This window comes from Rhinopithecus roxellana, chromosome 14 (assembly GCF_007565055.1).
Source record: "Rhinopithecus roxellana isolate Shanxi Qingling chromosome 14, ASM756505v1, whole genome shotgun sequence".
Classification (NCBI taxonomy): domain Eukaryota; kingdom Metazoa; phylum Chordata; class Mammalia; order Primates; family Cercopithecidae; genus Rhinopithecus; species Rhinopithecus roxellana.
Window position 1 is genome coordinate 43,602,046 of NC_044562.1, and position 11,170 is coordinate 43,613,215.

The window sequence follows — 11,170 nt, forward strand, 5'->3', positions numbered from 1 at the left end:
GAATCTCCCGGTCTGTGGGTCGTGAAGACTGTGGGAAAAGCGCAGTATCTGGCCCGGAGTGCATGGTACAGTCCCTAATGGCTTCCCTCGGCTAGGAGAGGGAGTTCCCTGACCCCTTGTGCTTCCCAGGTGAGGCGATGCCCCACCCTGCTTCTGCTCACCCTCCTTGGGCTGCGCCCACTGTCCAACCAGTCCCAATGAGATGAACTGGGTATCTTAGTTGGAAATGCAGATATCACCCACCTTCTGTGTCGATCTCCCTGGAAGCTGCAGACCAGAGCTCTTCCTATTTGGCCATCTTGCCAGCAATCTCTCTCCACATGAATTTGAAGGTAAAAATATTAGAATGTAATAAAAGAGTCCATGGAGATATAGGACAGGATCCTCCTCTCTGCTTCTCAGAGCACTCAGGAGTAAACATTTGAAAAATGCTGCCACAATCACCAGAAATGTTCTGACATGGTCCTCTCACACCCACTACGAATCAAAGCTACTCACGTTCAGCAACATGCGGATTTCGTGATGCCACCTGGAGCTGCTCAAGCTACAGACTCCACAAAGCTCACTGCTGAAGCGGATGTTAGCTAGCAAGAAAAAGCAAACCAGAGGATTTACAGTCAGAAAACCTCAATTCAGATGTCACTCCTGTCACTTACAGGCTTTAAAGTGCTAGACAAAGCTTTTAGCCAGACCATGAGAGTGATCTGTCTGCAGCACCTGTCACCCTGTGGGTCCTCTGGGAGTATATGACTGATAGAGCTGACTAGGCAGGTTTCTACTTATTTCCACATGCTACACAGGGATCTCACCAAAGCTGAGTCCTTCGTGGAAAAGTGAACACTCTGCAGGTAGAGGTGGTAAAAGTCCTTCTTGCTACAATCTTAAATCCAGTCATTTGAGTTCTCTAAGTTCAATTTTTTTCTGACGAAGAATGGAACGCATAATAACAATATTTCCCTAAGAGGACTATTTTGAAGATTAAATGAGGTAGTGCATGTGAAAACACTGTGTAAATAGACTTCTTCCTCTACAATAATAAGAATTGTTATTTTTGTTACAGCTCTTTTAGAATTTGTTTAGCAGGTTTTCAAGGAAAACTTCTCACTAAAATAAATAAATAAATAAATAATAAATAAATAAATAAAAAAATAGTTATTTTTATAATACTCTGCTTACGAACTGCTTTGTAGCAAAGTTTTGTGTAAAGTTGGTTTCCATTAATACTTGGAACACTTAATTTTTTTTAACTGGTTCTAGGACACAGATATTTTCTCTCTTTAATCATACCAGAAGTAGACTGAAAAAAATACACTGCTATACAATTCTTAGAGGATTTTATAACATTGAGAACAATTCCCTAAACTCTGTTGAAGTTACAATTAAATTATCAAAACATAGAAAGTTAATACCAATTTACCATTTCTGCTTCTTGTGAAAATGGGGATTCTATGTAGCAAAGAGAATTTTTTTTTTTTTTGAGGTAGGTTCTCACTGTATTGCCCAAGCTGGAGTGCAGTGGTGGGATCATAGCTCACTGCAGCCTCGAATTCCTTGGATCAAGCAATCTTCCTGCCTCAGCCGCCCAAATAGCTGGGATTATAGGTGCGTGCCACCACTCCTGGCTATTTTCTTTTTTTTTTTTTTTTGGTAGAGATGGGGTCTTAGTATGTTACCCAGGCTCGTCTTGAACTCCTGGCCTCCCGCCTCAGCCTCCCAAAGCACTGGGATTATAGGCAGGAGCCACCTTGACCAGTCAAAGAGGAGAATATTTTTAATCTATTCAGTGGGTTCTGGGAAGATGACAGTGGCAGCAGTATATTTTAAAATCCAAATCTCAGCATAAAAACAGAGTAACTACTTAACAAAATAAAAAAAACCCACAGACAATATTTACAATGACTAGTTACCAGGCATCTGCACTGACGAATGAGGACAAACCACCAAACAGCCACAAGACCTGAATCATATCAGCAACTGAGCAGGAGAAAGCAAGAGGGGAAGCAATGAAACTTGACAGACTTTGACAGACTTGAGGGAAGCCCGAAACAGCAACGGCTTTTTACTGGGAAGCACGTGGGTAGGTCTTGCCCAACCCACAGACTGTGAGTGCAAAAGGTCTGCTACAAAGACTGAGAGTGCTTAAGCAATCTAGACCTCATGACTTCTCTCTAGAAACGTGACCTGCCAGGGCTCCCTTCCAGAATTCCCTTCCTGGACAGCATCACACTAAAGAGAAATGCCAAGTGGAATCAAAATTGAGCTGGACAGAGACAATGAATAACAGAACAACTGATAAAGGAGGCCCAGATAAAGGGGGAGAAGGGAACTGAACTAGGAAATCTCATAAGGCAAGTTGACTCTTTTTAATACATAAAAACAACAGAAGAGGGAGTTTGTGTGAAGTTAAAGAAGTTACCCAAAAATCACGAATCAGTCCTACGAACAGTTATGGAAAGCCACTTTCACGTAAAAATTTAAAACAGAAAAGTATTGAGGCCAAATCTCTTGCAGTTATTTCTAAGGGTAAAAAAATGAGCAGAATAATCCCTCCACAAGAAAGACATGCTCAAAGAACAAACCTAAACTATAACTTTCTATTTCAAAAGAAGGTAAAATACATTAAGAAAATGATACAAGAAATGAAATCCAAACATTAATCCAAATTTTAAAAACTCATAATTGAGGTGGCAGAACTCAGGGGACAATTACAAATAAAATGAAAATTCTTTCAGAAATGACACTGTACTAGAAGAAACAGAATAGCAAACAACAACAACAACAACAACAACAACAACAACAACAACAAAACTTTGCCCTAGGAGAAATAGAAGATTGAAAAAAGAAGAAAAAAAAATTTAAATGAAAAAGAAATAAAGAAAAAGATTAAAAACCATTAGAGAGAAATGGACACATACTGAAGATGAATGAAGAAGACTTAACCATAGATAACCAGAATCTCTGAAGAAGAAAAGTAAAACAAGGGGACAAAACAAATATTTAAAACTGTAGTTGAAGAAAATTTTCCCTAAACAATAATATGAAACTATGTGTCGAAAAAGCATACTACGTAGCTGAGAATATTGACCTAGAACAACTAACACCAAGATGTATTTCTAGTAAGATGGATGAACTTAAAAAAAAAAGAAAATATTTCTTTGGCTATGAAGTTAAAACCAGCAAGTGATTTGTAAGGGTAAGAAAATTAGATTGCCATCATATTTTTTACAACAATACTTTATGCCAAAAGAAAACAGAATAACATACTAAAGAGACTCAAGGACTGCAATACAAACCAACATTAAAATGCTCAACTATAAAAGCCACTGAACAATATTTACAATGACTAGGTTACCAGGCATCCACACTAATGAGTGAAGACAAAAACTTTGAGAATATTGTTTTTTAGCCCTTCCTAAAGATTCTACTAGTCAATGAGTTTCAGATCATTAAAAGAGATATCAGCATGAGGACTGGTGGTATACATTAAAGACAATTACCTGAAACTAATAATAAGTGTGAGTTAAGAGAGAGCATAACATGTAAACGCTACATTTGCACATGATGCAGATATAGCACTGCTATTAAAAAATAGAGTCAGAGAAGGGAGATCATATGAACAAAGTATTTTAAGCTGTTTTTTGTACTTATGCTGTTGGTAGTAGTATGTGTATTATTATTCTGATCCTGTTGTGTGCGTAATGTGGAATAAAGTTAATGAATAATTATGAGATATTCTAATTTCATCTGCTATGATTTGAATGTTTATGTCCCCTCAAAATTTATATGTTGAAATCTTAACCCCCAAGGTATAGTATTAGGAGGTAAGGCCTTGGGGAGGTGATTAGGTCATGAGAGCAGAGCCCTCATGAATGGGATTAGTGCTCTTATAAAATATGCACCAGGTAGCTTGTTCACCCCTTCCACCAGGTGAGGCTGTAGTAAGAAGGAGCCATCTATAAACTGGGAAACAGGCCCTCACTAGACATGGAATCTACTGGTATCTTGATCTTGGACTTCCCAGCCTTCAGATTTGTCAAAAATAAATATCTGTTCTTTGTAAGCTATCCAGTTTATGGTATTTTGTTATAGCACCCCAAACAGACTAAGACACTGTCATCTACTGTATACCTGGGAACTAGGAATCTTGATATGGGGAAAAGAGATTGCAATGTAGTATAAAGAAAGCTAAGGAAAAAAACCCATAGTCCTGAACTTTCATTAGAAATATCAGTATGATCATTAGATATTTTATTTGTAGAGTTATATCAATATGTATACTTATCAGTAGACAGGTTTTCTAGTTCTGCTACTGAAAAGTTGCAGAAACAATAACCAACCAGGTAGAACCAAGCATTAATGCCTGGATTGTGGTCTTGAAATTTTATTTCCCAAAGGTTTTGCTTTGAAATCTAATTTCAGAGATATTAGAAATTTTTGGAGACATGACGGATTCCATGTCTAGGGAAGGAACTATATAAATGAGCCTGTAATATCTGCTATTAGATATCAAAGAAATTAGCAAAATTACTAGGATATGTCAAAAGGGCTCAGGAGCCAACTTGAAGAGAATCCTATTAGCCGAAGATAGGACGATTTGAGCTTCAGGAAAAAAAAGTAATAATTGCTATTCATTGCAATCTTATTAAATATACAGAAATCCATGAGTTCATGATAATATTATTCAAAAAAACAAAGAACTGTTCAGCTTCAGAGGATGAAAAGGAACCAATTAATTATCTTGAAAACTGGTAAATTGGGGGAAAAGAACCAATCACTTATTCTGCCTTTTCTACATGAACTGCACCACTGGGTAACCAAATGGTAGATGAGGAGATCCATTTCCTTATAAAAGTATTCCAACTAATACATGAAAAAGAAATCATGGAATGTGAGTGTCAACATTTTGCAACCTCCAATGAATTAGTGGATCTAGATATCAATAGTTCCTAATGTCACAAAAAGAGAGTTGACCAGACATTTTATGCCTCCTAATGAAAGAACACACACAAAACCTATAGCCTCACTGAAAGGGATAAAACCCAAGTCTGCAGAAGCCTTTGAATCCAGTTGCCACTTTTCAGGAAATACAGAGAACACAGGCACATGCCAAACTGTACCATAAGTATGAAAACAGTGATACCTGTGAAAATAGTGATATGTAGCTGTGGGAAACTACATATCAAACAGCTCTAGTTTTTCAATAGATATATCATGAGGAAAAGAGAAAGTGGAAGGGTGAACAGGTAGATATGAGAGACTTAAAGGACAACCAAAACAATTATTAATAGGCAAAAATATAGTGTCTATGGATGCACAATTGGTTCATACAACTATAAACAAACACATGAAAGTGATTATTATGAAAACCAGGATGGTGGATATTTTTGGAGGAGGAAGAGGTTTGAATACATGGAGAGCTGGAGTAGCTGGAAAATTCTACTTCTTGATTTGGGTGATGGCTACCAGAATGTTTACTGTATAATAACCCATTAGAGCACACATTTATTTTTGTATAGCTTTCTAAATCTGTTTTACTTCATGATAGATATAAAGATTAAGAGTAATAAAAATCTGTTTAACATAAAAGATTGCTATCACAACAAAGAGAATTTTAACAAGATTCTCTCATTGGTATTACTCAAGATTGAAAGTAATGAAAAGTACCTATAATATTTTCAGTGCTTATTGCATACAGCAAAAAGTAGAAAGAGGGAAAACTAGGAAAAGGCAAGAATCAGGTGAAACAGTGAAATGGAGGGAAAGAAGAGTAACCTCTAAATCTGAAAACAAATCCAAGAAAATTAGTGTGTTTAGATGAGCTGTTTGCCCTAAAGTGGGCTTAGATTTTACATAGAGGAATACATATTTATGAAGCCCTTATTACTTAGAAGGGCTGGCCCTTTGAACCTCAGGGTATAAAATTTTCCTTGGCCTGTTCTAACCTTGCTTTAATTATTGCTGAAATAAGTTAAGAGGGTTAAAATTTAAATGGATTGTTTTAAACATTAGTGTTAGGCAAATTATCTTTAAGTGAAAAGAAAAGAAAAGGAGTGCCATCAGAATCCTAATGCCAAGATATATGAACATGCAGTTCCAGGGACACACCCACAATGTGGTTAGGAGAGACAAATTCTAACCTGCAGAATGCATGCCTGAAAAAGGAGTCTACATCCTCCCTCTTTCCTTCTATTTGCTCCACTGTCTTAATGGCTTGTCCTGCCTGTCATTCCAATTGACAAGTGACCTAGATAACTGAGCTTTCTCACACTGGACCATCTGGATTAGTCACTGCTCTTTCCACCCCACCTCTCCTTTTTTATCTCCTCTTTCTTTTTCTGCTATTCCTATCATCTTTTCATTACTTTCCTCATGATAACCCATCCTCCTTTGTCTAACTTTTCTTCTTTTATTATAAGAATAAAAAGTATTTGTGGATGAGCATGGTGGCTCACGCCTGTAATCCTAGCACTTTGGGAGGCCAAGGTGGGCGGATCACCTGAGGTCAGGAGTTTGAGACTAGCTTGGCCAACATGGTGAAACCTCATCACTACTAAAAAAAAAAATAAAAAATAAAATAAAATAAATTAGCTGGACGTGGTGGTGTGCACCTGTAGTCCCAGCTACCCAGGAGGCTGAAGCATGAGAATCACTTGAACCCAGGAGGCAGAGGTTGCAGTGAGCCGAGATGGCACCACTGCACTCCAGCCTGGGCAACAGAGCAAAACTCCATCTCAAAAACAAAAGAATAAAAAGTATTTGCAATTTTGCTGTTTAGGAAATTGAATGATTTAAAATAAAGATGTTATCTCAATCTATTCAACAGGATTAATAGAGGAAAAAATACATAATTGGTATAGAAGCAACTCCCATTTTGAGTCAGTGTGTATATTTCAAAATAGAAAACACATTTGTCAAAGTTTAGAATAATGAATAAAACTCATTTATTAAGTCACCATAAAATTTCAGATTACCATTTTCACACATTTATGAAGGCTCTGGGGAGCTGTCAAAAATATCACCATAGTGATTTTCTCCACTGCCTATTACTATTCCAGTTTTTGTCTTCTATGAAACCACTTCCCACTATAAACACTAAAAATACCAGACACTCGCTCCACCACTTTTAGCAAGGGTATGGGCTACCAAAATACATGGGACCAGAAAGTCTGAGGAGTCTGACGAGAAGGTGAAGGTGAGAGCTTCCAAGAAAGTCTTTTCTTCCCATTCAAGAGATGAAAAGGGAGATAGTCCTCCCTATATTTGGTTGTGATTGTGTGAGAACCCAGTGTTAGCAGCAAGGACAGCCTTTTTCAATTATGAAGGGAAAAGTTTAAGGACAAAGTCCAACAAGTGGTGAGTGGTGGAACAGAATGCTGAAAACAGCCTGGGTCCTTGGGAGCATGCATAAGCTACCGAATCAACTGGCTTTGGGACTTCAGTGCACACAACATAATAAATGATTTGTTTAAGACACTTTTAGTTACAAATTTTGTTACTTGTAGTTGGAAATATCCTAGTTAATACATACCTTGACAATACGGGTAGATTTCTTGACTCTATTGCTAAGGACAGGACTTATAAATCACAGTAAACAGATGTAATAGAATAGGGGGGGTAGGGGAAGTAACTGAAATGTACCAAATAATAATAATTATTCATTTTCATCTAACTTTAGAGACTTTGCATAGTGCAAGCAAAAATACATCTAATTTCAGGTAGATGGACTTTATTGGCAAAATATGATTAATGACATTAGCAAAACTTAGAAGTACAGTCATCCCTCAGTATCTGTGGGAGATTTATTCCAGGGCCTCCCATTATACAAAAATCCAGAGACAGTCAAATATGTGATATAAAATGTCACATATAAGTACTTGTATATAGCCTACACTCATCTTCCCATACACTTTAAATTAGCTCTAGTTTAGTCATAACATCGAATACAATGTAAATCCCAAGCAAATTGTTGTTATACTGTATTGTTTAGGGACTAACAAGGGAAAAAAGACAGTATGTGTTCAGTATAGATGCAGCCATCTTTTCTTTTTTGATGCAGAAAAGGCCTTTGACAAAATTCAACAGCCCTTCATGCTAAAAACGCTCAATAAATTTGGTATTGATGGAACGTATCTCAAAATCATAAGAGCTATTTATGACAAACCCACAGCCAATATCATACTGACTGGGCAAAAACTGGAAGCATTCCCTTGGAAACTGGCACAAGACAGGGATGCCCTCTCTCACCACTCCTATTCAACATAGTGTTGGAAGTTCTGGCTAGGGCAATCAGGCAAGAGAAAGAAATCAAGGGTATTCAGTTAGGAAAAGAAGAAGTCAAATTGTCCCTGTGTGCAGATGATATGATTGTATACTTAGAAAACCCCATCGTCTCAGCCCAAAATCTCCTTAAGCTGATAAGCAACTTCAGCAAAGTCTCAGGATACAAAATCAATGTGCAAAAATCACAAGCATTCTTATACACCAGTAACAGACAAACAGAGAGCCAAATCATGAATGAACTTCCATTCACAATAGCTTCAAAGAGAATAAAATACCTAGGAATCCAACTTACAAGGGATGTAAAGGACCTCTTCAAGGAGAACTACAAACTACTGCTCAGTGAAATAAAAGAGGACAAAAACAAATGGAAGAACATACCATGCTCATGGATAGGAAGAATCAATATTGTGAAAATGGCCATACTGCCCAAGGTAATTTATAGATTCAATGCCATCCTCATTAAGTTACCAATGACTTTCTTCACAGAATTGGAAAAAAACTGCTTTAAAGTTCATATGGAACCAAAAAAGAGCCCGCATTGCCAAGACAATCCTGTGTCAAAAGAACAAAGCTGGAGGCATCCCGCTACCTGACTTCAAACTATACCACAAGGCTACAGTAACCAAAACAGCATGGTACTAGTACCAAAACAGAGACATAGACCAATGGGCCGGGCGTGGTGGCTCACGCCTGTAATCCCAGCTCTCAGGGAGGCAGAGGTGGGAGGATAGCTTGAGCCCAGGAGTTCAAGACCTGCTTGGGTAATATAGCGAGACCCCATTCTCCACAAAAAAAAAAAAAAAAAAAAAAAAAAAGGAAGAAAAAAAAAGACAAAAGAGATACAGACCAATGGAACAGAACAGAGCCCTCAGAAATAATACCACACATCTACAGCCATCTGATCTTTGACAAACCTGACAAAAACAAGAAATGCAGAAAGGATTCCCTGTTTAATAAATGGTGCTGGGAAAATTGGCTAGCCATAAGTAGAAAGCTGAAACTGAATCCTTTCCTTACTCCTTATACGAAAATTAATTCAAGATGGATTAGAGACTTAAATGTTAGACCTAATACCATAAAAACCCTAGAAGAAAACCTAGGTAATACCATTCAGGACATAGGCATGGGCAAGGACTTCATGTCTAAAACACCAAAAGCAATGGCAACAAAAGCCAAAATTGACAAATGGGATCTAATTAAACTAAAGAACTTCTGCACAGCAAAAGAAACTACCATCAGAATGAACAGGCAACCTACAGAATGGGAGAAAATTTTTGCAATCTACTCATCTGACAAAGGGCTAATCTCCAGAACCTACAAAGAACTCAAACAAATTAACAAGAAAAAAACAACCCCCTCAAAAAGTGGGCAAAGGATATAAACAGACATTTCTCAAAAGAAGACATGCATACAGCCAACAGACACATGAAAAAATGCTTGTCATCACTGGCCATCAGAGAAATGCAAATCAAAACCCAATGAGATACCATCTTACACCAGTTAGAATGGCAATCATTAAAAAGTCAGGAAACAACAAGTGCTGGAGAGGATGTGGAGAAATAGGAACACTTTTACACTGTTGGTGGGATTGTAAACTAGTTCAACCATTGTGGAAAACAGTATGGCAATTCCTCAAGGATCTAGAACTAGAAATACCATATGACCCAGCCATCCCATTACTGGGTATATACCCAAAGGATTATAAATCATGCTGCTATAAAGACACATGCACACGTATGTTTATTGTGGCACTATTCACAATAGCAAAGACTTGGAATCAACCCAAATATCCATCAGTGACAGACTGGATTAAGAAAATGTGGCACATATACACCATGGAATACTATGCAGCCATAAAAAAGGATGAGTTTGTGTCCTTTGTAGGGACGTGGCTGCAGCTGGAAACCATCATTCTCAGCAAACTATCTCAAGAACAGAAAACCAAACACCGCATGTTCTCACTCATAGGTAGGAATTGAACAATGAGATCACTTGGACACGGGAAGGGGAACATCACACACCAGGGCCTATTATGGGGAGGGGGTGGGGGGAGGGATGGCATTGGGAGTTATACCTGATGTAAATGACGAGTTGATGGGTGCTGATGAGTTGATGGGTGCAGCACACCAACACGACACAAGTATACATATGTAACAAACCTGCACATTGTGCACATGTACCCTAGAACTTAAAGTATAATAAAAATTTTAAAAATATATATTTTGTCTGTGGTTGAGTAAGGCCATGGATGCGGAATGCACAGCTATAGAAGGGCTGACTGTGTATTTGTTGAATTATTTATACATTCCACTTTCCACGGTCTCTTTTGAAACATAACTAATCTAGAAATTATGATTTTGTTATAGAAACAGTGTAGAACAAATAGATTCTATTATGTCAGTTTTCTTTGTAAAATAAAATACTAGGAGTATCTAGATTAAAAATTTATTTCCCACACTGGGTTGCATTTTCTTTGACATTCCACTCCTATGACTAGCTAGAAAAATAGGGAGTGAAAGATCTGTATAAATACTCCATAACACACTTGAATGTAGCCAGATATGGAGTACAAAGAGATAGCAAGAATGAAAACAGAGGCTCTGGAGAACTGACTTTAAAAAAGAAAAAGAAAGAAAGGGAGAGGGGAAGAGAGAGAGAACATACAAGCAGAACAAAATCTGAGACACTGTTATATTTATCTCTGTTCCCCAACCTCCACCCACCAGTTTTTAAAAATATTTGAGTTCTTTCCAAAAACACATGAAAGAAAATAGATTGAAGAATTTTCTGCATAGATTGTGATTGCTGGGGATATTCTGAAGTGTATGTTCAAGAACTGAAAGCTAGAAGAGACAATCCCGATGTCTTAACTGAATTGAAAGGCTCCTGA

At 37.5% G+C, this 11,170-nt stretch overlaps 1 pseudogene; it reads left to right on the top strand.

The window, feature by feature from the left end:
- The first annotated feature begins 1,049 nt into the window (after positions 1–1,049).
- On the top strand, positions 1,050–1,102 carry LOC115893350 (annotated as a pseudogene).
- Positions 1,103–11,170: the final 10,068 nt, after the last annotated feature.